The following is a 21,873-nucleotide window of genomic DNA, read 5'->3' as shown; positions in this document are numbered from 1 at the left end:
CTCTCTCCCGAACCTCCCAGACACCCCCTCTCCTCTCCAGCTCCTCTCCCTCGCTCTCCCACGCCATGGCCGACGCCATCGCCGCCACCCCCTCACCGAAGCCACGCCCTCCGTCAACCCCATGCCGTGCCGCCGTGTCCAGGAGCTCCGCCGCCGTCCACTTCATCGAGCTAGCCGAGCCCCGTGTGCTCGTGCGGCCCGAGACCACCGCACCGACCTCGCCCGAGCTCGCCGTCGCCGGAGATCCCCTTCAACGCCATCGCCGCCTCAGCTCGTCCCCGACCCCGCCGGTGGCCTCTACGGGAGCGCTGTGAGCCTAGCTACCCCTCCGACCCTCCCTCTCTCATTCCCGAGCCGTGTAGCCACCGCACGAAGATCACACACACGCACCGCCGCGGATCTCGTCGCCGACGTGCTCCCGGCCATCCTCCGGCCAACCCGTGGTGTCCAACGCACTCACCACGCTGCGTTGGGCCCAACCGTGCACTTCCCGCACCTCCCCGCACACCCTAGGCCGAGTTCGCTTTCAACCAAACTCCGGTGGCCGCCAAAGTCGTCGCCGGCGCCAACTTCGGCCACCCCGACCCCAATGGACTCCACCAAGAGCTGCGGCTCGTCCTCAGCTCCACTCCGGTGGTCTCCGTGACCCATTTGGTGGCCGAAACGGCCAAAACCACTCCCGCCGCCGCGTCGGGCTCGCCGGCGGCTAAACGCCGGCACCGCTGGCGTTGACTTTGACCACGGGTGGGCCCTAGTTGACTCCCCTGAGTCAATGACAGGTGGGGCCCAGCCCTGTTAATTAAACAGGTTTAGTTTTAATTAAACTTTAATTAATTTAATCACCCTGACATGCGGGACCCACTGTCAGGTTTGACCCGGACGTGTTCCGTTGACCTGCTGGCGTCACACTGACGTCAGGCTGACACAATAATTGATTTTCTGGAATTATTCTAATATAGGAAATTCCAGAATATAATTTAAACTTCAAAAATTCATAACTTTTAATCTGTAACTCCAAATCAAACAAATTATATATGAAAAATGATCAGAAAAATCCAATCTATCCATCTGTACTATTTTCATGCATGATTAAACAAGTTAACCTGATGTTTAATGCAGAACAAGGAAAATCACTTTAAAAGGCCATGTTTGGGTTTGAAATTTGAATCTTTGATTCAAATTGGTTCAAACCCTTCTGGTTTTAGTTGCATTAGCCCAACACACTCATATTGCCATGTTTCATGCATGCATCATATTGTTGCACATTGTTTGGTGATGGTTGTGTATCGGTGTCCTTTGCGACAGGTTCTGCCTCCGAGGAGTATCGTGATTACCCTAACGAAGAACCGTATCAGTGCATCGAACCATCAGGCAAGCAACCAACCATTTGATCATATCGATACAATCCCATGTTCTCGCTCCTGCTCTCTTTTACTGCATTAAGACAACGCGTTTCAAACTGCTGTGTGCTATGGTAGTTGAACCCACTTCCTCTGCATGACCTGTCATTGCCACAGTAACTAGATGAAACCCACTAGCATGTGTAGGAGTTGATTGAGCCATATGTATGTGTTGTTCCTACCTTGCTATGCCTGCTATGCTTAGAGTCATGTCAGGTCTGGTTCATCTGGGTGATGGACTAGAGTGGAATGATTATGTCGGTAATGAAAGTGGTGTGGTGAACATGATTTGGTAAAGGTATCGATGAGAGGCCATGTAGGAGTACATGGTGGGTTGTTTCATTGAAGCCGACCTTAAGCACTGAGATCTGTATGTGTGATTTAAGATTCAGCTACTACCATGCATTGGGCCCGAAACCAATGGACCCTCTCGGCTTCTTGATCACCCTTGTCCTTTGTCCAGGAGTTGCAAGTAGTTTCTGATGTTTGTAGTATGCTGGAGGCCGTGGGCAGCGCTGACCGTAGGGGTGGGCTGTGATGCGGTAGGCACGTGGCACGGTGTACCGGGCGCCCGTTTGGTGTCCCGGGAACCCTGTTCACATCGTTTGGGGCTGTGAGCGAAACTCTGGCCGGATCTCCTCATGGATGGAACCCGAATAGGCGATAAACCTGGACTAGAGACTTGAGTGTTTAGGCAGGCCGTGGCCGACACCCACGTTGGGCTTCCGCTTGAAGGTTGCCGAGTACATGTCGTGTAAACGGCGGTAAGTGGTGAGAGCGTGTGTGAAGAAGTACACCCCTGCAGGGTTAACATCATCTATTCGAATAGCCGTGTCCACGGTAAAGGACTTCTGGGTTGCTTATATCAGTTCATAGACAAGTGAAAGTGGATACCCTAAAATACGCAAGATAAGCGTGAGTGCTATGGATGGCGTTCTCGTAGGGAGACGGGAGCGGATCCATAGTGGTGTATTGATATGGTGAATATGTGGACTCGTGTGCGCCACCTCAAAAGAGTTACATTGCAGTCGTAGTTCAAGATAGCCACCGAGTCAAAGCTGGCTTGCTGCAGTTAAACCCCACCATCCCCTTTGTTGATAATGATGCATATGTAGTTAGTTCTGATGTAAGTCTTGCTGGGTACATTTGTACTCACGTTTGCCTATTTTATGTTTTTGCAGAGAGACTTTGGTCTCGCTAGTAGTATCGCCTGGACTTCGACGTTTAGCTTGTTACCTCAGCTACGATCTTGTGCCTCGGCAGGTTCTGGTAGATAGTCAGGCTTCTCAGCCTTTTTCAGTTATAGATGTCTGTACCCAGACATGATAGCTTCCGCTTGTGCTTTGATTTGTATGCTCTGAATGTTGGGTCATGAGACCCATGTTTGTAATATCTCGCTCCTCGGAGCCTATTGATAAATTACTTGAGTCATAGAGTCATGTTGTGATGCCATGTTGTATTTGCACATATCGGGCATATTGTGTGTATGTTATTGAAATGCTTGGTATGTGTGGGATCTGACCATCTAGTTGTTTATCTTTAGTAGCCTCTCTTACCGGGAAATGTCTCCTAGTGTTTCCACCGAGCCATGGTAGCTCGCTACTGCTCCGGAACACTTAGGCTGGCCGGCATGTGTCCTTCTTCGTTCCTGTGTCTGTCCCTTCGGGGAAATGTCACGCGATGTATACCGGAGTCCTGCTAGCCCAGTGCTACAGCCTGGATTCACTCGCTGATGACCGACACGTTCGATGCTGGGTCATGGATACTGTCCCTGTAAGTCTGTGCCACTTTGGGTTTACGACTAGCCATGTCAGCCCGGGCTCCTTATCATATGGATGCTAGCGACACTGTCATATACGTGTGCCAAAAGGCGCAAACGGTCCCGGGCTAAGGTAAGGCAACACCCGTGGGAATACCGTGCGTGAGGCCGCAAAGTGATATGAGGTGTTACATGCTAGATCGATGTGGCATTGAGTCGGGGTCCTGACATCAATCACGGAGACGAGTTTTCCACGGTTTCCACCCCTCCCTCCATACCGCAGCAACACAAGTTTTTTCCACCCATTTCAGAACGCGCTCTTCGCGCCACAAAGTCGCCCCAAGACGCGCGAGCAATGAGCATCGAGCTTAAACATATCGCAAACGTCAAAAATAATATAACGGGATTAATATATATTGCGCACGTGCCATATGTTTGTCACAAGGCGCAAAAAATAATTAAAAAGGGAATGCAACACGAGGACTTCCCAGGAGGTCACCCATCCTAGTACTACTCTCGCCCAATCACGCTTAACTTCGGAGTTCTGATGGGATCCGGTGCTTTAATGCTGGTATGATCGCATCCGACATGTTTCCCCGTCTTCGTCCCTTATGCTTGCCACTCCTAGGTCCGCTCCAAAAACGATTCTACATTCTCACTACCATTACAACCGTTCCCTAACAATGGATAATGTCCTATACTACTTACTCTCCCGCTCAATCACGGAGACGAGTTTTCCACGGATTCCACCCCTCCCTCCATACCGCAGCAACACGAGTTTTTTCCACCCCTTTCAGAACGCGCTCTTCGCGCCATAAAGCCGCCCCAAGACGCGCGAGCAATGAGCATCGAGCTTAAACATATCGCAAACGTCAAAAATAATATAACGGGATTAATATATATCGCGCACGTGCGATATGTTTGTCACAAGGCGTAAAAAATAATTAAAAAGGGAATGCAACACGAGGACTTCCCAGGAGGTCACCCATCCTAGTACTACTCTCACCCAAGCACGCTTAATTTCGGAGTTCTGATGGGATCCGGTGCTTTAGTGCTGGTATGATCGCATCCGACATGTTTCCCCGTCTTCGTCCCTTATGCTTGCCACTCCCAGGTTCGCTCCAAAGACGATTCTACATTCTCACTACCATTACAACCGTTCCCTAACAATGGATAATGTCCTATACTACTTACTCTCCCGCTCAATCACGGAGACGAGTTTTCCACGGTTTCCACCCCTCCCTCCATACCGCAGCAACACGAGTTTTTTCCACCCCTTTCAGAACACGCTCTTCGCGCCACAAAGTCGCCCCAAGACGCGCGAGCAATGATCATCGAGCTTAAACATATCGCAAACGTCAAAAATAATATAACGGGATTAATATATATCGCGCACGTGCGATATGTTTGTCACAAGGCGCAAAAAATAATTAAAAAGGGAATGCAACACGAGGACTTCCCAGGAGGTCACCCATCCTAGTATTACTCTCGCCCAATCATGCTTAACTTCGGAGTTCTGATGGGATCCGGTGCTTTAATGCTGGTATGATCGCATCCGACATGTTTCCCCGTCTTCGTCCCTTATGCTTGCCACTCCTAGGTCCGCTCCAAAAACGATTCTACATTCTCACTACCATTACAACCGTTCCCTAACAATGGATAATGTCCTATACTACTTACTCTCCCGCTCAATCACGGAGACGAGTTTTCCACGGATTCCACCCCTCCCTCCATACCGCAGCAACACGAGTTTTTTCCACCCCTTTCAGAACGCGCTCTTCGCGCCATAAAGCCGCCCCAAGACGCGCGAGCAATGAGCATCGAGCTTAAACATATCGCAAACGTCAAAAATAATATAACGGGATTAATATATATCGCGCACGTGCGATATGTTTGTCACAAGGCGCAAAAAATAATTAAAAAGGGAATGCAACACAAGGACTTCCCAGGAGGTCACCCATCCTAGTACTACTCTCGCCCAAGCACGCTTAACTTTGGAGTTCTAATGGGATTCGGTGCTTTAGAGCTGGTATGATCGCATCCGACATGTTTGCCCGTCTTCGTCCCTTATGCTTGCCACTCCCAGGTCCGCTCCAAAGACGATTCTACATTCTCACTACCATTACAACCGTTCCCTAACAATGGATAATGTCCTATACTACTTACTCTCCCGCTCAATCACGGAGACGAGTTTTCCATGGTTTCCACCCCTCCCTCCATACCGCAGCAACACGAGTTTTTTCCACCCCTTTCAGAACGCGCTCTTCGCGCCACAAAGCCGCCCCAAGACGCGCGAGCAATGAGCATCGAGTTTAAACATATCGCAAACGTCAAAAAAATAATATGATGGGATTAATATATATCGCGCATGTGCGATATGTTTGTCACAAGGCGCAAAAAATAATTAAAAAGGGAATGCAACACGAGGACTTCCCAGGAGGTCACCCATCCTAGTACTACTCTCACCCAAGCACGCTTAATTTCGGAGTTCTGATGGGATCCGGTGCTTTAGTGCTGGTATGATCGCATCCGACATGTTTCCCCGTCTTCGTCCCTTATGCTTGCCACTCCCAGGTTCGCTCCAAAGACGATTCTACATTCTCACTACCATTACAACCGTTCCCTAACAATGGATAATGTCCTATACTACTTACTCTCCCGCTCAATCACGGAGACGAGTTTTCCACGGTTTCCACCCCTCCCTCCATACCGCAGCAACACGAGTTTTTTCCACCCCTTTCAGAACACGCTCTTCGCGCCACAAAGTCGCCCCAAGACGCGCGAGCAATGAGCATCGAGCTTAAACATATCGCAAACGTCAAAAATAATATAACGGGATTAATATATATCGCGCACGTGCGGTATGTTTGTCACAAGGCGCAAAAAATAATTAAAAAGGGAATGCAACACGAGGACTTCCCAGGAGGTCACCCATCCTAGTACTACTCTCGCCCAATCACGCTTAACTTCGGAGTTCTGATGGGATCCGGTGCTTTAATGCTGGTATGATCGCATCCGACATGTTTCCCCGTCTTCGTCCCTTATGCTTGCCACTCCTAGGTCCGCTCCAAAAACGATTCTACATTCTCACTACCATTACAACCGTTCCCTAACAATGGATAATGTCCTATACTACTTACTCTCCTGCTCAATCACGGAGACGAGTTTTCCACGGATTCCACCCCTCCCTCCATACCGCAGCAACACGAGTTTTTTCCACCCCTTTCAGAACGCGCTCTTCGCGCCATAAAGCCGCCCCAAGACGCGCGAGCAATGAGCATCGAGCTTAAACATATCGCAAACGTCAAAAATAATATAACGGGATTAATATATATCGCGCACGTGCGATATGTTTCTCACAAGGCGCAAAAAATAATTAAAAAGGGAATGCAACACGAGGACTTCCCAGGAGGTCACCCATCCTAGTACTACTCTCGCCCAAGCACGCTTAACTTTGGAGTTCTAATTGGATTCGGTGCTTTAGAGCTGGTATGATCGCATCCGACATGTTTCCCCGTCTTCGTCCCTTATGCTTGCCACTCCCAGGTCCGCTCCAAAGACGATTCTACATTCTCACTACCATTACAACCGTTCCCTAACAATGGATAATGTCCTATACTACTTACTCTCCCGCTCAATCACGGAGACGAGTTTTCCATGGTTTCCACCCCTCCCTCCATACCGCGGCAACACGAGTTTTTTCCACCCCTTTCAGAACGCGCTCTTCGCGCCACAAAGCCGCCCCAAGACGCGCGAGCAATGAGCATCAAGCTTAAACATATCGCAAACGTCAATAAAAAATATGATGGGATTAATATATATCGCGCATGTGCGATATGTTTGTCACAAGGCGCAAAAAATAATTAAAAAGGGAATGCAACACGAGGACTTCCCAGGAGGTCACCCATCCTAGTACTACTCTCACCCAAGCACGCTTAATTTCGGAGTTCTGATGGGATCCGGTGCTTTAGTGCTGGTATGATCGCATCCGACATGTTTCCCCGTCTTCGTCCCTTATGCTTGCCACTCCCAGGTTCGCTCCAAAGACGATTCTACATTCTCACTACCATTACAACCGTTCCCTAACAATGGATAATGTCCTATACTACTTACTCTCCCGCTCAATCACGGAGACGAGTTTTCCACGGTTTCCACCCCTCCCTCCATACCGCAGCAACACGAGTTTTTTCCACCCCTTTCAGAACAAGCTCTTCGCGCCACAAAGTCGCCCCAAGACGCGCGAGCAATGAGCATCGAGCTTAAACATATCGCAAACGTCAAAAATAATATAACGGGATTAATATATATCGCGCACGTGCGGTATGTTTGTCACAAGGCGCAAAAAATAATTAAAAAGGGAATGCAACACGAGGACTTCCCAGGAGGTCACCCATCCTAGTACTACTCTCGCCCAATCACGCTTAACTTCGGAGTTCTGATGGGATCCGGTGCTTTAATGCTGGTATGATCGCATCCAACATGTTTCCCCGTCTTCGTCCCTTATGCTTGCCACTCCTAGGTCCGCTCCAAAAACGATTCTACATTCTCACTACCATTACAACCGTTCCCTAACAATGGATAATGTCCTATACTACTTACTCTCCCGCTCAATCACGGAGACGAGTTTTCCACGGATTCCACCCCTCCCTCCATACCGCAGCAACACGAGTTTTTTCCACCCCTTTCAGAACGCGCTCTTCGCGCCATAAAGCCGCACCAAGACGCGCGAGCAATGAGCATCGAGCTTAAACATATCGCAAACGTCAAAAATAATATAACGGGATTAATATATATCGCGCACGTGCGATATGTTTGTCACAAGGCGCAAAAAATAATTAAAAAGGGAATGCAACACGAGGACTTCCCAGGAGGTCACCCATCCTAGTACTACTCTCGCCCAAGCACGCTTAACTTCGGAGTTCTGATGGGATCCGATGCTTTAGTGCTGGTATGATCGCATCCGACATGTTTCCCCGTCTTCCTCCCTAGCTAGTCATGCATTAGAGTGTTGCATCATGTTTACTCTTTCATCAGAAACTTGAAATGGGGATCTGTGAAACCCTCAGAATCATTTTGAAAATGACCCAAATAAAAATTTCTCCAAAAGGGTCCAAGAAAATGCTCATGTTGATCTCTGAAAATATTGGACAGAGATAAAAATCAAACCAATATTTTTAGTGGCTCATGGACATTTATTTTGGGCATTTGAAATTAATGCATAAATATTTGCTTTGGAAATATATTTCTATATATATTAATATATGTCCAAATATTATGCCAATTATAAAGGAGCTCTGGAATAATATATCTAGCCCCTGAAAAATTTGGCATAAGTTAAATAAATGATTTAATATATTATTTAAATTAAAACAAATGTCAGAAATTAGAAAACAGAAAAATAAATAAAGGGAGAAACTTACCTGGGCTCCTCCCTGTGCAGCCCAGCCAGCTGGCCGGCCCAGCCAGCAGGCGGTCCAGCCCGCCTCCCTCCTCTGTCGTCTTCGTCCCGACAGAGGGAGGGGAGTGTGGCCAGCGCGCGCGCGCGCCACCGCGCCACGCCACCTCTCTCCCTGCCTGCCTGCCCTCCCCTCCTCGCCTCGATGCCCTGGACGACGCCACGCCTCCCCCCCTGCTCTCTCTCACTCGCCCTCGGCTCTCCCCTCTTCTCCCTCGCTCTCTCTCTCACACGGCCGAACACCACCGTCGCCGCCGTTCGCCTTAGCAGCCGTCTCCGGCCACCCCTCGCTCCCCCGACTAGCTCAGGAGCTCCGCCTCGACCTCCTCTTCCTCCCCACCGCTCCACGGGCCTCCGGAAGCCCTGCATCGCCGCCACGTCGCCGTTCCCCTCCTCGGGCTCCGACCACCGTCGCCGTCGATTCGCCGTCTCCAGCGCGTCCCCGAGCCCGCTTCGACGCCCACTGCAACCGCGGTGAGCTACGCCACCGTTTCCCCTTCTTCTCCCCCTCGTTCCCTCACCGTAGCCTCCTCCCCACCACGGCCGAACCTCCGCCGTCGCCGAGCTCGCCGTCGACGCAGCTCCGGTGACCATTTGGTCACCCCGGCGAGTCCAACGAGTTCGTAAGGCTCCATAGAGCATCCCTAGCGCCTCGCTTCGCTCGCCTTCGAGCTCCAACCCCGTTTCCGTGCACGACCGAACTCCGGCGGCCGCAGCCGAGCTCGCCGCCGTCGACTCCGGCCACCTCAGGCACAGCCACGGCCACCGTTCGACGCGCGGGAGCAAGGGCTCTCCAACGAGCCCAAGCACAGCCTCGCCCGTGCCCTGTAGCGCGATCCCGCATCACGCCGCCGTCTCGGACCTCGCCGGCGTCATGTCGCCGGTGGGGTTTGACTTGTCCGACCTGGGGTTTGACCCCCCCAGGGTCACTGACGCGTGGGCCCCGTCGGCCAGGTGGACATCATTAGCGCTAACCACTATTAGTTAACCCCCTGACACTGACCAGTGGGCCCCAGCGCCACTAATTAGTAATTAGGATTAATTTAACTCTGTTTAACCCCCCTGTCACTGACGTGTGGGCCCCACACGTCAGGTTTGACCTCAGCCAGCCGCAGTTGACCACTGACGTCATGCTGACGTCATGCTGGCGCAATAATTATATTTCTGGATTTAAATTAAATCAGGAAATTCCAGAATATTATTTAAACTTCAAAAATTCATAACTTTTATTCTGTAACTCCAAATTGGACAAATTATATATGAAAAATGATCAGAAAAATCCAATCTATCCATCTGTACTATTTTCATGCATGATCAAACAAGTTAAATTGATGTTTCAAGCAGAACAAGGAAAAGCACTTTAAAAGGCCATATTTGAATTTGAAATTTGAATCCTTGATTCAAATTTGTTCAAACCCTTCTGGTTTTAGTTGCATTAGCCCAACACACTCATATTGCCATGTTTCATGCATGCATCATATTGTTGCACATTGTTTGGTGATGTTGTGTATCGATGTCCTTTGCGACAGGTTCTGCCTCCGAGGAGTACCGTGATTACCCTAACGAAGAATCGTATCCGTGCATCGAACCATCAGGCAAGCAACCAACCATTTGATCATATCGAGACAATCCCATGTTCTCGCTCCTGCTCTCTTTTACTGCATTAAGACAACGCGTTTCAAACTGCTGTGTGCCACGGTAGTTGAACCCATTTCCTCTGCATGACCTGTCATTGCCACAGTAACTAGATGAAACCCACTAGCATGTGTAGGAGTTGATTGAGCCATATGTATGTGTTGTTCCTACCTTGCTATGCCTGCTATGCTTAGAGTCGTGTCAGGTCTGGTTCATCTGGGTGATGGCTAGAGTGAAATGATTATATCGGTAATGAGAGTGGTGTGGTGAACACGATTTGGTAAAGGTATCGAGGAGAGGCCATGTAGGAGTACATGGTGGGTTGTTTCATTGAAGCCGACCTTAAGCACTGAGATCTGTATGTGTGATTTAAGATACAGCTACTACCATGCATTGGGCCCTGAAATATGACCCCGCTCGACTTCTTATTCACCCTAGCTCTCTGTCCAGGAGTTGCAAGTAGTTTCTGGTGTTTGTAGTCTACTGGAGGCCGTGGACAGCGCTGACCGTAGGGGTGGGCTGTGATGCGGTAGGTACGTGGCACGGTGTACCGAATACCCGTTAGGTATCTCGGGAACCCTGTTCACATCGTTCGGGGCCGTATGGGAAACCTCGGCCGGACTCCCTGCGGATGGAACCTGAATAGGCGATAAACCTGGACTAGAGGCTTAAGTGTTTAGGTAGGTCGTGGTCTACACCCACGTCGGCTTTCGCTTGAAGTCTGCCGAGCACATGTCGTGTGCAGACGCTAAGTGGTGGAAACATGTATGAAGAAGTACACCCCTGCAGGGTTAACATGATCTATTCGAATAGCCGCGTCCGTGGTAAAGGACTACTTGGTTGCCTATACAGTTCATAGACAAGTAAATGGAAACTACTAAAAGCCTCAAGATAAGAGTGAGTGCCGAGGATGGCTCTTCCGTAGGAAGACGGAGGCGGATCCTCGGTAATGTATTGAATTGGTGAGTAGTGGACTCGTGTGCGCAAAACCATTTCAAGTTGGAGTATCGTAGGATAGCCTAGCCAAGAGTCAAAGCTGGCTTGCTGCAATAACTCCACCAACCCTTCTTGATACTAAGCATGTATGTAGGATCTGATGTAAGTCTTGCTGAGTACCTTTGTACTCATGTTGCTATAATCTACATTTTTACAGAAGACGCTGCAACCCCTTCTGATGGGTTCTATGTAGACGTTGACATCAACGAGTAGGCTAAAGACCCAGGTGGTGACCCTGAGCTTGTGAAGGACCTTGTAGTATAGCTAGGCTTCCCAAGCCTCTTTTATTTTACTAGTTGTCTGTACTCAGACAAGTTACTTCCGCTGCTGGTTTGTATGACTGTATGACTTGTATGTTGGGTCGTGAGACCCGTACCTTCGTGTATGTTATCTATGGCTTCCTGAGCCTTAAATAAAGTACTTGTGTCGTAGAGTCATGTTGTGATGCTTCGTTGTATTTGCACATATCGAGCATATTGTGTGTATGATTGAAATGCTTGGTATGTGTGGGATCTGACTATCTAGTTGTTTATCTTTAGTAGCCTCTCTTACCGGGAAATGTCTCCTAGTGTTATCGCTGAGCCATGGTAGCTTGCTACTGCTCTGGAACACTTAGGCTAGCCGGCATGTGTCCTTCTTCGTTCCTGTGTCTGTCCCTTCGGGGAAATGTCACGCTTTGAGTACCGGAGTCCTGTTAGCCCGCTACAGCCCGGTTTACCGGAGTCCTGCTAGCCCAGTGCTACAGCCCGAACCCACTTGCTGATGACCGACACGTTCGAAGCTGGGTCATGGATGCCTGTCCCTGTAAGTCTGTGCCACTTTGGGTTTACGACTAGTCATGTCAGCCCGGGCTCTTTATCATATGGATGCTAGCGACACTATCATATACGTGAGCCAAAAGGCGCAAACGGTCCCGGGCAAAGGTAAGGCGACACCCGTGGGGATACCGTGCGTGAGGCCGCAAAGTGATATGAGGTGTTACCGGCTAGATCGATGTGACATCGAGTCGGGGTCCTGACAAGACATTTTCCCCGTCTTCGTCCCTTATGCTTGCCACTCCCAGGTCCACTCCAAAGACGATTCTGCATTCTCACTACCATTACAACCGTTCCCTAACAATGGATAATGTCCTATACTACTTACTCTCCCGCTCAATCACGGAGACGGGTTTTCCACGGTTTCCACCCCTCCCTCCATACCGCAGCAACACGAGTTTTTTCCACCCCTTTCAGAACACGCTCTTCGCGCCACAAAGCCGCCCCAAGACGCGCAAGCAATGAGCATCGAGCTTAAACATATCGCAAACGTCAAAAATAATATAACGGGATTAATATATATCGCGCATGTGCGATATGTTTGTCACAAGGCGTAAAAAATAATTAAAAAGGGAATGCAACACGAGGACTTCCCAGGAGGTCACCCATCCTGGTACTACTCTCGCCCAAGCACGCTTAACTTCAGAGTTCTGATGGGATCCGTTGCTTTAGTGCTGGTATGATCGCATCCGAGATGTTTCCCCGTCTTCGTCACTTATGCTTGCCACTCCCAGGTCCGCTCCAAAGACGATTCTGCATTCTCACTACCATTACAACCGTTCCCTAACAATGGATAATGTCCTATACTACTTACTCTCCCGCTCAATCACGGAGACGAGTATTCCACGGTTTCCACCCCTCCCTCCATAACGCAGCAACACGAGTTTTTTCCACCTCTTTCAGAATGCGCTCTTCGCGTCACAAAGCCGCCCCAAGACGCCGAGCAATGAGCATCGAGCTTAAACATATCGCAAACGTCAAAAATAATATAACGAGATTAATATATATCGCGCACGTGCGATATGTTTGCCACAAGGCGCAAAAAATAATTAAAAAGGGAATGCAACACGAGGACTTCCCAGGAGGTCACCCATCCTAGTACTTCTCTCGCCCAAGCACGCTTAACTTCGAAGTTCTGATGGGATCCGGTGCTTTAGTGCTGGTATGATCCCATCCGACATGTTTCCCCGTCTTCGTCCCTTATGCTTGCCACTCCCAGGTCCGCTCCAAGGACGATTCTACATTCTCACTACCATTACAACCGTTCCCTAACAATGGATAATATCCTATACTACTTACTCTCCCGCTCAATCACGGAGACGAGTTTTCCACGGTTTCCACCCCTCCCTCCACACCGCAGCAACACGAATTTTTTCCACCCCTTTCAGAACGCGCTCTTCGCGCCACAAAGCCGCCCCAAGACGCGCGAGCAATGAGCATCGAGCTTAAACATATCGCAAACGTCAAAAACAATATAACGGGATTAATATATATCGCGCACGTGCGATATGTTTGTCACAAGGCGCAAAAAATAATTAAAAAGGGAATGCAACACGAGGACTTCCCAAGAGGTCACCCATCCTAGTACTACTCTCGCCCAAGCACGCTTAACTTCGGAGTTTTGATGGGATCCGGTGCTTTAGTGCTGGTATGATCGCATCTGACATGTTTCCCCGTTTTCGTCCCTTATGCTTGCCACTCCCAGGTCCGCTCCAAAGACGATTCTACATTCTCACTACCATTACAACCGTTCCCTAACAATGGATAATGTCCTATACTACTTACTCTCGCGCTCAATCACGGAGACGAGTTTTCCACGGTTTCCAGCCCTCCCTCCATACTGCAGCAACACGAGTTTTTTCCACCCCTTTCAGAACACGCTCTTCGCGCCACAAAGCCGCCCCAAGACGCGCGAGCAATGAGCATCGAGCTTAAACATATCGCAAACGTCAAAAATAATATAACGGGATTAATATATATCGCGCATGTGCGATATGTTTGTCACAAGGCACAAAAAATGAATAAAAAGGGAATGCAACACGAGGACTTCCCAGGAGGTCACCCATGCTAGTACTACTCTCGCCCAAGCACGCTTAACTTCGGAGTTCTAATGGGATCCGGTGCTTTAGTGCTGGTATGATCGCATCCGACATGTTTCCCCGTCTTCGTCCCTTATGCTTGCCATTCCCAGGTCCGCTCCAAAGACGATTCTACATTCTCACTACCATTACAACCGTTACCTAACAATGGATAATGTCCTATACTACTTACTCTCCCGCTCAATCACGGAGACAAGTTTTCCACGGTTTCCACCCCTCCCTCCATACCGCAGCAACACGAGTTTTTTCCACCCCTTTCAGAACGCACTCTTCGCGCCACAAAGCCACCCAAGACGCGCGAGCAATGAGCATCGAGCTTAAACATATCGCAAACGTCAAAAATAATATAACGGGATTAATATATATCGCGCACGTGCGATATGTTTGTCACAAGGCGCAAAAAATAATTAAAAAGGGAATGCAACACGGGGACTTCCCAGGAGGTCACCCATCCTAGTACTACTCTCGCCCAAGCATGCTTAGCTTCGGAGTTCTGATGGGATCCGGTGCTTTAGTGCTGGTATGATCTCCTAGTGTTACCGCTGAGCCATGGTAGCTTGCTACTGCTCTGGAACACTTAGGCTGGCCGGCATGTGTCCTTCTTCGTTCCTGTGTCTGTCCCTTCGGGGAAATGTCACGCTTTGAGTACCGGAGTCCTGTTAGCCCGCTACAGCCCGGTTTACCGGAGTCCTGCTAGCCCAGTGCTACAGCCCGGACCCACTTGCTGATGACCGACACGTTCGAAGCTGGGTCATGGATGCCTGTCCCTGTAAGTCTGTGCCACTTTGGGTTTACGACTAGTCATGTCAGCCCGGGCTCTTTATCATATGGATGCTAGCGACACTATCATATACGTGAGCCAAAAGGCGCAAACGGTCCCGGGCAAAGGTAAGGCGACACCCGTGGGGATACCGTGCGTGAGGCCGCAAAGTGATATGAGGTGTTACCGGCTAGATCGATGTGACATCGAGTCGGGGTCCTGACAGCGTTGGCATCAGAGCCAGGCTGCCTGTAGGTTCTCCAAGCCAAACTGGTCGATGTTGAGTCTAGAAATTCTTTAGTTATATGTAGGGGAATTGTTTGTGGGTTGGAACGTAAGGCTCTTTTTACTCCTTTATCTTATGACATTCTGATCTGAGTCAGTCCATTCTTCCACCGGGGGTTAAGGAATTAGGACCTATTCTCTCTAACAGGATCACGTGTTACTAATCAGTAGTACCTTATAAGTTTGATGGATACAAGCCTAGTTCAGTTCTACTACCACATTATGTTGTTAGAATGGATTCAGAACTTTGATATGATGATGTTGAGGGTGTACGAAATCCTTTGTCAAATGTCTCAAATCCTTCTTGAGCATTTACAGCTGTTATGCTGCCGAAATTTTGCTAGAAATTCTAATGCCTTTGCATTATGATTGTGCTTTCAGATGGCCACTCGCGACCTCAATCAAGTGGTTCGCCTGACTCGATGCCTAGATGTACCCGGCCATACTGCCAAGTTGGTCAGGGTAATGACTGAGGCTGGATACCACTGGTATCCTGAGTACACGGTCGAAGAGCAATTCCGAGACTTTAATCAAAGCCAGTATCTCTGCACTGTCAGGATATTTCCATCTTATCCTGGATCCACCGAGCCTCTTCACTGCTCTTATGGACTCGGGGTTACCATTGAGATGGCTGTGCAGGACGCCGCCTACTCTATGATGACCATTATGCGAGTCAGATCTGGTATATTTCGGGACTCTGATTTCCGGTATATGCCAGGATCACTTCCGGGAGCACAAGGGTATCTCCAGGCTATTTATGCTGACCCCACTCAGGAGGATTCACGGACTCGCACCACTGCTGAGATGCTCGAGGATTCGCCCCGTTCAGCAGTCTGCACCGGCCAAGCCCTATGGGTGTCCAACCAACAATGCTCCTCCACGTACCAGTTCCGTGACTTGTTTCAAGTGTGGGGAATCTGGCCACTATATGCGTGAGTGTCCCCAGACCAATCCCAATCAATCTGCTAAAGCTGTTGGCCGTGGCAAGCCGACAGGAAAAATATTCCACGCCAAGCCGGTCACCGCCTCACGTGGCCATGTCAACTGTATCTCTGCCGAAGAAGCTCAAGAGGATCCCAACGTCGTTCTCGGTACGCTTCTTGTCAATTGCCACCCGGCATCTGTTCTTTTCGATACAGGAGCCTCTCATTCTTTTATATCTGAAAATTATGCTCGTTTGCTTAACGTCGCATTCGGTTATATGCCAACCTCTATGGTAATTCAAACTCCGGGATCCAAATGGCAAACTTCTAGAGTAAGCCATGGTAATGAAATCCAAGTCGACAGACTTGTTTTCCTTGCCTCTTTGATAGCCCTTAAATTTTCAGATATTAATATCATTTTGGGTATGGACTGGATGGCAGCTCATCATGCCAAAATTGATTGCTTCTCTAGGACTGTTCAACTCACTCACCCTTCGGGCAAGATAGTCAATGTCTTGACCCGAATAGCCAAGCGACAATTATATTCTCTTAACGCCAGCCCTTTGCCAGACCTTGAGGACGTTCCGGTAGTCCGTGACTTTCCGGATGTCTTTCCAGAGGAATTGCCAGGTGTTCCACCTGACAGGGATGTTGAGTTTGTAATAGACCTCATTCCAGGAACCGTTCCGATTGCTAGAAGACCTTATAAGATGGCACCCCTAGAACTAGCCGAGCTTAAGAAACAACTCGATGAGTCCTTGAAAAAGGGTTTCATCCGACCTAGCTCTTCTCCGTGGGCTTGCCCCGTCCTATTTGTCAAGAAGAAGGATGGTACGGACCGGATGGTTGTAGATTACCGACCTGTCAATTTGGTCACAATCAAGAACAAATATCCACTTCCCAGGATCAACGACCTGTATGATCAGCTCGCTGGATCCTCAGTCTTCTCCAAGATGGATTTGAGGTTGGGCTACCATCAAATCAAAATCAGAAACGGGGACATTCCTAAAATGGCCTTTGTTACTCGTTATGGCCAATACGAGTACACCGTCATGTCCTTCGGTTTAACCAACGCTCCAGCCACCTTTTCTCGGTTAATGAACTCAATCTTTATGGAGTATTTGGATAGATTTGTTGTAGTTTACCTCGATGATATACTCATCTACTCCAAGAACGAGGAAGAACATGCCGAACATCTAAGGCTAGTGTTGCAGAAACTTCGAGAGCATCGCCTTTATGCTAAATTTTCTAAATGTGAATTCTGGTTGCCAGAAGTGACCTATCTGGGTCATGTAATATCTGGTAAAGGTATTGCTGTCAACCCTGAGCGAGTTCAAGCCGTCCTTAACTGGACTCCACCTGAATCGGTCAAGCAAGTTCGGAGTTTTCTAGGCTTAGCGAGCTATTGTCGTCGCTTTGTCGAGAACTTCTCCAAGGTTGCCAAACCTCTAACCGAACTCCTCAAGAAAGATAAGAAGTTCGAGTGGACTCCACAATGTGAGCACAGCTTTCAAGAACTGAAAAGACGCCTGACTTCTGCTCCCGTACTGGTACCGCCAGACTTCTCCAAGGATTTTGTTATCTACTGCGACGCCTCGTGACAAGGACTAGGTTGCATTCTCATGCAAGATCGACACGTAATAGCCTACGCTTCACGACAATTGCACCCACACGAGGAGAATTATCCTACTCATGATCTAGAGCTTGCAGCTGTAGTCTATGCACTTAAGACCTGGCGACATTACCTCCTCGGTAATCGTTGCGAAATATTCACTGATCACCAAAGTTTGAAGTACATCTTCACCCAACCGGATCTGAACCTCAGGCAAAGACGTTGGGTTGAATTGATCACAGATTTTGATTTAGGAATAACCTACACCCCAGGGAAAGCCAACGTCATGGCTGATGCGCTAAGTCGTAAATCTTATTGTAACAACCTGATGTTACAACAAAGTCAACCGCTTCTCCATGAGGAATTTCGGAAGCTTAACCTTCACATTGTTCCTCAAGGTTTTCTTTCCACCTTGGTGGCAAAACCTATCCTTACGGATCAGATTATCAAGGCACAGAAGGTAGATCCGGGAATCTCCCGCATCAAGAGAAACATTCGGAAAGGAATTGCGAATTGCTTCTCCATTAATGATCAAGGGGTCGTATACTTCGGGAATCGACTAGTGGTTCCCAAGGTGCGAAACCTGAGGCGTTTGATCCTTAAGGAAGCTCATGAATCTCCTCTCACCATTCATCCCGGTAGCACTAAGATGTATCAGGACCTACGCCAGAGGTTCTGGTGGACTAGGATGAAGAGAGAAATTGTCAGGACCCCGACTCGATGTCACATCGATCTAGCCGGTAACACCTCATATCACTTTGCGGCCTCACGCACGGTATCCCCCCGGGTGTCGCCTTACCTTTGCCCGGGACCGTTTGCGCCTTTCGGCTCACGTATATGATAGTGTCGCTAGCATCCATATGATAAGGAGCCCGGGCTGACATGACTAGTCGTAAACCCAAAGTGGCACAGACTTACAGGGACAGGCATTCATGACCCAGCTTCGAACGTGTCGGTCATCAGCAAGTGGGTCCGGGCTGTAGCACTGGGCTAGCAGGACTCCGGTAAACCGGGCTGTAGCGGGCTAACAGGACTCCGGTACTCAAAGCGTGACATTTCCCCGAAGGGACAGACACAGGAACGAAGAAGGACACATGCCGGCCAGCCTAAGTGTTCCAGAGCAGTAGCAAGCTACCATGGCTCAGTGGTAACACTAGGAGACATTTCCCGGTAAGAGAGGCTACTAAAGATAAACAACTAGATAGTCAGATCCCACACATACCAAGCATTTCAATAACATACACACAATATGCTCGATATGTGCAATACAACATGGCATCACAAAATGACTCTACGACTCAAGTAGTTTATTCAATAGGCTCCGAGGAGCGAGACATTACAAACATGGGTCTCATGACCCAACAATCAGAGCATACAAGGCAAGGCACAAGCGGAAGCTATCATGTCTGAGTACAGACATCTATAAATGAAAAAGGCTGAGAAGCCTGACTATCTACCAGATCCTGCCGAGGGCACAAGATCGTAGCTGAGGTATCAAGCTAAACGTCGAAGTCCAAACGGAACTACTAGTGAGACTGAAGTCTCTCTGCAAAAACATAAAATAGGAAAACGTGAGTACAAATGTACCCAGCAAGACTTACATCAGATCTATCTACACATGCATCATTATCAACAAGGGGGGGGGGTGGAGTTTAACTGCAGCAAGCCAGCTTTGACTCGGTGGCTAACCTGAACTACGACTGCAAGTAACTCTTTTGAGGTGGCGCACACGAGTCCACATATTCACCATATCAATACACCACTATGGATCCGCTCCCGTCTCCCTACGAGAACGCCATCCATAGCACTCACGCTTATCTTGCGTATTTTAGAGTATCCACTTTCACTTGTCTATGAACTATGCAAGGGGTCCAAGTTTCCATATCCGAGGAATCCGGCTATTCGAATAGATGATGTTAACCCTGCAGGGGTGTACTTCTTCACACACGCTTTCGCCACTTATCGCCCTGTACACGTCATGTACCTCGGCAACCTTCAAGCGGAAGCCGGGCGAGGGAGTCGGCCACGACCTGACTAACCGAACAAGTCTCTAGTCCAGGTTTATCGCCTATTCGGGTTCCATCCGCAAGGAGATCCGGCCGGGGTGTCGCTTACGGCCCCAAACGATGTGTGCAGGGTTCCCAAGCCCACCAACCGGGTGCCACTTGGTACACCGGGCCACTGTGCCTAGTCTGTCCCAAGCCCACCTGTACCGGGTGCCACCTGGTAGACTACTAACACTGCCTACAAACACCAGAAACTAGTTGCAACTCCTGGACAGAGATCAAGTTGATTAATAAGTCGAGAGGGCTTGGAGCGCCCGGAGCCCAATGTGTGGTAGTAACTGATCATGGATCACAAACACAGAACTCAGTTCCTGAGGACGGCTGCAATGAGACAACCCACCATGTACTCCTACATGGCCTCTCACCGCTACCTTTACCAAATCGTGTTCACACACTTAGCTCACACACAGTAGGACATGTTCACACGCCTCTGATTCATCCCCGATGAATCAGACCTGACTCAACTCTAAGCAGTAGCAGGCATGACAAACAAGCATGAATCAGTAGGCACAACAGGGCTCAAACAACTCCTACTCATGCTAGTGGGTTTCATCTATTTACTGTGGCAATGACAGGTCATGCAAAGGATAAAGGGTTCAGCTACCGCAGCAAGTATCAAATATGTCGTTGTTGTCCTAATGCAGTAAAAGAGAGCAGGAGCGAGAGAGTGGGATTTTATCGGAATGAACAAGGGGGTTTTTGCTTGCCTGGCACTTCTGAAGATAACATTGAGTCTTCATCAATGTCAACGATCACATCATCGGTATCACGTCTATCGAGAGGGGACAAATACCGGCAACACAGAAAGGAACACAATCAATGCAATGCACAATATGATGCATGATCATGACATGGCAAAAAGAATGTGTTTTGGGCTAATGCAACTAGCAACAGATTAAATGAAGTTGGTTTGATTATAAAATTCAAATTCAAACTCCATATGTGATTAATAAATGCCCTTTAATTGATTTGTGCTAAACAGCAGCTATAAGTTATTCTAACATGCATGAAAATGGTACAGATGGATTCCTTGAATTTTTCTGATAATTTTTCATATATAATTTATTTAATTTGGAGTTACGGTTAATTTTCTATGATTTATTGAAGTTTTAGCTATTTTCTGGAAATAATAAATCATTTAAGAATTATTTAAATTCCAGAAAACATTTACTGCGTCAGCAGTGCGTCACCATGACGTCAGCAAGTCAACAGGGGTCGGTCAGGGTCAAACCTGACGTGTGGGGTCCACACGTCAGTGACTAACTAACTAACCTAATTTTAATTAGAGCCTGGGCCCGCATGTCAGTGTCAGCAGGGGGGGTAATTAGTTAAAATAAACTAAACTAATTAACAGGGGGGCTGGCCCCACCTATCATCGACCCAGGGGGGGGTCAAACCCCTGGTCAACAGGGCCTAACCCGCCGGCGGTGAGTCGCCGGCGAGGCCGAGGCGGCGGAGGCCTTCGGGTTTCGTGCTCCGACGACCAAACGGACGGAGGAGGGGCTCTACGCGTAGCTGGGAGTCGCCCGCATCCATCTGTGCAAACGGCAGGGGCTGAGGTGGCCCGAGCTCACCGGAACGGGGCCCGCGGTGGCGACCGGAGTTCGGGCCAGCACGGGCACGGGGCTACGCTTGGCGAGCGAGCGAGCTGAGAGGCTGGGCAGCACCTGCTAGTCATGGGGAGCACTAAGAGCAGCTCAGTGGGGCCAGGGGAGCACGGAGGCTATGCGTGCAGCAGCAATGGCGGACGGTGGCTTCGGTGCTCGTGGGGAACGGCGCTACGGCATGGAGGGGAGCATGCTGAGTTAGGGGAGAGGGTCAGTGACTCACGGCGATGACGAGGGGACGCTCGGCGAGGTCGGGGACGGTCCGGAGCCGGCGAATTTGACGAAGATGGCCGGTGGGTCCGAGGTAGAAGACGACGGCGATGGCGGCGATGCAGGGCTACCGGAGGGCTGTGGATCGGTGGGAAGGAAGAGGGGGTCGAGGCGGAGCTCCTGGGTGCATCGGCGAGGCTAGGGGTGGCCGGTGGCCATGGGTACGGCGACGATGACGGCGAGCTCCGCTC

The 21,873-nt window shown here is 49.3% G+C and overlaps 15 non-coding genes across 15 annotated transcripts; all 15 read right to left on the bottom strand.

Moving 5' to 3' along the window:
• Positions 1 to 3,625: 3,625 nt before the first annotated feature.
• LOC119313609 lies at positions 3,626 to 3,744 on the bottom strand. The gene has a single exon (XR_005151881.1). It is a non-coding gene; the product is annotated as a 5S ribosomal RNA (ribosomal RNA).
• A 367-nt stretch (positions 3,745 to 4,111) lies between these two features.
• Positions 4,112 to 4,230, bottom strand: LOC119313628. Its single transcript, XR_005151899.1, has one exon. It is a non-coding gene; the product is annotated as a 5S ribosomal RNA (ribosomal RNA).
• A 367-nt stretch (positions 4,231 to 4,597) lies between these two features.
• Positions 4,598 to 4,716, bottom strand: LOC119313724. The gene has a single exon (XR_005151989.1). It is a non-coding gene; the product is annotated as a 5S ribosomal RNA (ribosomal RNA).
• Positions 4,717 to 5,083: 367 nt separating this feature from the next.
• LOC119313847 lies at positions 5,084 to 5,202 on the bottom strand. Its single transcript, XR_005152109.1, has one exon. It is a non-coding gene; the product is annotated as a 5S ribosomal RNA (ribosomal RNA).
• Positions 5,203 to 5,571: 369 nt separating this feature from the next.
• On the bottom strand, positions 5,572 to 5,690 carry LOC119313627. Its single transcript, XR_005151898.1, has one exon. It is a non-coding gene; the product is annotated as a 5S ribosomal RNA (ribosomal RNA).
• Positions 5,691 to 6,057: 367 nt separating this feature from the next.
• On the bottom strand, positions 6,058 to 6,176 carry LOC119313608. The gene has a single exon (XR_005151880.1). It is a non-coding gene; the product is annotated as a 5S ribosomal RNA (ribosomal RNA).
• A 367-nt stretch (positions 6,177 to 6,543) lies between these two features.
• Positions 6,544 to 6,662, bottom strand: LOC119313905. Its single transcript, XR_005152161.1, has one exon. It is a non-coding gene; the product is annotated as a 5S ribosomal RNA (ribosomal RNA).
• A 368-nt stretch (positions 6,663 to 7,030) lies between these two features.
• Positions 7,031 to 7,149, bottom strand: LOC119313626. The gene has a single exon (XR_005151897.1). It is a non-coding gene; the product is annotated as a 5S ribosomal RNA (ribosomal RNA).
• Positions 7,150 to 7,516: 367 nt separating this feature from the next.
• On the bottom strand, positions 7,517 to 7,635 carry LOC119313607. Its single transcript, XR_005151879.1, has one exon. It is a non-coding gene; the product is annotated as a 5S ribosomal RNA (ribosomal RNA).
• A 367-nt stretch (positions 7,636 to 8,002) lies between these two features.
• LOC119313168 lies at positions 8,003 to 8,121 on the bottom strand. The gene has a single exon (XR_005151551.1). It is a non-coding gene; the product is annotated as a 5S ribosomal RNA (ribosomal RNA).
• A 4,511-nt stretch (positions 8,122 to 12,632) lies between these two features.
• LOC119313623 lies at positions 12,633 to 12,751 on the bottom strand. The gene has a single exon (XR_005151894.1). It is a non-coding gene; the product is annotated as a 5S ribosomal RNA (ribosomal RNA).
• Positions 12,752 to 13,117: 366 nt separating this feature from the next.
• Positions 13,118 to 13,236, bottom strand: LOC119313650. Its single transcript, XR_005151921.1, has one exon. It is a non-coding gene; the product is annotated as a 5S ribosomal RNA (ribosomal RNA).
• A 367-nt stretch (positions 13,237 to 13,603) lies between these two features.
• LOC119313669 lies at positions 13,604 to 13,722 on the bottom strand. Its single transcript, XR_005151939.1, has one exon. It is a non-coding gene; the product is annotated as a 5S ribosomal RNA (ribosomal RNA).
• A 367-nt stretch (positions 13,723 to 14,089) lies between these two features.
• On the bottom strand, positions 14,090 to 14,208 carry LOC119313384. The gene has a single exon (XR_005151680.1). It is a non-coding gene; the product is annotated as a 5S ribosomal RNA (ribosomal RNA).
• Positions 14,209 to 14,574: 366 nt separating this feature from the next.
• LOC119313932 lies at positions 14,575 to 14,693 on the bottom strand. The gene has a single exon (XR_005152188.1). It is a non-coding gene; the product is annotated as a 5S ribosomal RNA (ribosomal RNA).
• Positions 14,694 to 21,873: the final 7,180 nt, after the last annotated feature.

The sequence above is a fragment of the Triticum dicoccoides genome, chromosome 5B (genome assembly GCF_002162155.2).
Source record: "Triticum dicoccoides isolate Atlit2015 ecotype Zavitan chromosome 5B, WEW_v2.0, whole genome shotgun sequence".
Classification (NCBI taxonomy): domain Eukaryota; kingdom Viridiplantae; phylum Streptophyta; class Magnoliopsida; order Poales; family Poaceae; genus Triticum; species Triticum dicoccoides.
The sequence above is the reverse complement of the archived record's forward strand: the minus strand, read 5'-3'. Positions and strand labels throughout refer to the sequence as shown.